Source organism: Lonchura striata, chromosome 2 (assembly GCF_050655825.1).
Source record: "Lonchura striata isolate lonStrDom1 chromosome 2, ASM5065582v1, whole genome shotgun sequence".
Taxonomy (NCBI): Eukaryota; Metazoa; Chordata; class Aves; order Passeriformes; family Estrildidae; genus Lonchura; species Lonchura striata.
In genome coordinates, this window is record NC_140704.1 from 117,736,381 (window position 1) to 117,739,819 (window position 3,439).

Below are 3,439 nucleotides of genomic sequence, written 5' to 3' on the forward strand. Positions count from 1 at the left end.
ACACAAAAAATACCCCTAGAAAGGAGAACCACATAGACATAGTTCAGTGAGCGTACTCTAGCCTTTCCAAAACCTACTCTTTGCCTAATTCAAGCAGTATGGAAAATACAGAATGGGAAATTTCTCTAAAAAAAAATGAAATGGGAGGAACAAAACAGAATTTAAGGATCAATTTAATTGTTTCCTCAGTGCACTTGGCAGGAGATGTTGTGCCCTTACTGCATTTGCATTTTGAAGCACATAATTATTTGATTTTTTCAGTACATAGCATCAGAGGAGAAGAGCTGGTACATGGCAATTCATCAATGCTATGGGCTGGTTCAAGCCAGGCTGGATGGGGCACTGGGCAACCTGGTCTAATGGAATGTGTTCCTGCCAGAGGGATTTGGAGTAGATTAAGGTACTTCCAACCCAAATAATTTATGATTCTATGATCAGTCTTCATCATCTCCTTCCAACAACAAAACACTATTCAACATGTCAGCACAAAAAAGTAAACCAAAAAAAAATAGAGAGCAAAGCAAAGTGTTTTTGCCTGCTGTAGCACAGTGCTAGTGACCAAGTTAAGAGGAAACCCTTCCATATGCCACTAAAGACACAGTTCAGTTGGTGTTTGCCACTGCTTGCCCTATCAATGCTCCTCATCTCAACTGAATTTCTTTTTAACACACCCAAAGCACTACCAATACAATTTCAGTTTATGTGAAATATTACAATGTAAGTAGTAACTTTAACAAAACATACTAGGTATCTTCAAAAGACAGCACTCATGGGGAGCTTGCAGTCAAACAGACAATACTGTATTTGTTTTAATCAGAGTGGGCAGGAGTGCTCAAAACCTCTAAGTTGACAAAGTTTACCTAGGTCAATTCAGCTTTTTGGAAAGATTGTATGCACACATTAAAACAAAACTTCAAAGCATGTCACCTCACAAAATCGAGGATTTAATTTAATTTATCTCTCTTCCCTTCAAAGATACTTCACTAAAAACTGAAAGGCAGACTGAACGCTCATAGTCCATATCAAACAATATATTCTATTATTGTATATTCTATTATTATTAAGAAAAAAGATGCTTGAAGTTAGAGGGCAGAGAAAATCAAATTGGTTTGGGCAGTCTTATGGTTAACATTAAATTATAAAAAAAAGAAAGTAATAATTTCTAAGCGTATTTTCTATGTGCCACAACTTCTAAGCAATTAAGATTCTCTAGGCAATTTTCATATTACTTCTGCATTACAATATGTTGATATTTGCAATGTGCATTCTTTCCTGAAATATTTTACTAAATCTTAATGCTGTGCTTTAGGCTTAAGTTTATACCCACCACCAGTGGCAGAATGCCGATCCCTAGATATCCGGAGAATATTTCCTAAAAACCCAAACAACCCACTCCCTTAAATATCTTGCTATTTTGAGATTGGTTAATGCTGGATTTAATTGATGGCATGGAGGTAAGGAGGTGGGGAGGGGGAAGATGAAAACAAAAACCCACCCACAGACAACAAACTTTTAATTATATTTCATTGTTATATACCTGCTCATGGTGCATAAACTTCTCAGGGCAAAAGAAAAGTGCACTGAAAAGGAAAAGTTTCCATAGACAAGCTGTTACATGAACAGCAAGAGAAAATAATCATATTGACATAAGACATTATTTAATCATGTAAGAAATTATCACAAAATCAATTTATCCTAGGTTGAAAATGAGCACGGTTGGTTTGCCTTGGCATTTATCAAACTGCAGGATATCATTAAGCTGTAACAACTTTCCAGTCCACTGGCATTCTTCCTTCAATGTCTACACTTCATAAAGCAGCAACTCCCACAGAACATGCATACTGTTAAAGACTGCTCTTTTCACCAGCCTGCTAAGCACTATTAAAATTGCATGGGCTCCTTCAGCCAACATATTGTGCTGTACAATGACCTTTAAATTCCAAAGTCATTAGCACAGTACAAATGGAGAAAAAAAAATATGTATTCTGAAGGGCTGTACCATATAAAGTTAGATTAAAATTTATCATACAAACATTATGTACTTATGCACTTTCTGATTACAAAGGATATCAGAAAAAAGATAAAGCAATGAGAATGGCTATCATATCACAGCATTAAGTAATTTGTAAACAACTTTGCTTAAGCAGATCTTACAAACATGTGTCTTCTGCCATAAAAGATGAGTATTGTTTCAATTACATTATGAACAATTTTTATACTAATGTTGTAATTAAATTAATCCCAAACTCTTTGAAATGGTAAAAGAATTAAGAGTAGTGATGATCTAGTGAAACAGAAGCTAATATACAGCTGTATAAAACTGTGATTGAAGTAAAACTCCTCAGGTTTGTTTATATGAATGACTAATAGTTCAAGATCCATTTCCAGAGGCATTTGTTTGAAAGGTAATATAACCACACTGTACAGAGTGAAGACTTCATGTTGATGAATTAAGTCCTGTCTAGGCTGGTAAGGATTGTGAGTTCTAATTTAAAATTAATTTATGTGATCACAAGTGGAATCCTGAACTCTGGATAAAAACAAGCCTCTTCCTTGGATTCACAAAAGCCAAGATTACTGGGCAGATATTTTCCTTCTGCTTAGTGATAGTCAAAAAGAACCATTCAGTACAAGATACTTTAAAACTCCTACTTTCTCCTGAATGACATGACAATATGAGCAAATGTATTATATAATGAGAATATGTCTTCTAATGAAGGATCCAGAAGTTGTGTCTTCTGAGCAGAAGGATCCTCTAAGCCTTGTTTACAGAAGATTGGATCCTTAAAACACACACACACGTACCTTTAAAAGGAATGTGGCCTTCTCTTTCTCTCTATTAGAATTTTGTGCAAGCTACCTTAAACTGTAGACAACTCTGTTCCATCTGAGTGTTCATAAAGGTAGTAACCAAACCTGCTATTCCTAGATGGGAGAGATTCATCACCAGTTCTGCTGGCACATTTCAGTGCATGAAATACCCCAGTGTTCTGGGTCAGTCGTAGCACAACTGCAGCCCAGTAGACAAGTCAGCCAGCTGGAGAAATGAGACAGTCCCAGCCCCACCTTTGATACAGGAGGGCAACTTCAGACAGCTGGGAAAACTGCAGCAGCTTTTGAACAGAGGTCCATCCAGAGATCAGTACTGGAAAGTTTTTTTTTTTATTTGGGTAACCAAAATAAAGCATGAATAGAACTGATGCATTTTTGGATCTAGTTGTTGCATTCCATCTCTCACTGGGCAAAAGAAACAGTTCTTTTTATCATGGGGGCAGAAGAGAGAAGGATGAGGGCTGATGCTCAGGAATCATCAGGTCCATCACATTTTATTTCAACTCCTACTTGGATACACCTGCGTCACAGAAAGTGCTACCACAGTTCTGGTTCTTTCAATAAAGTCCAGATATAATCTGGTGAGTACAGAAAGACAATTACTACA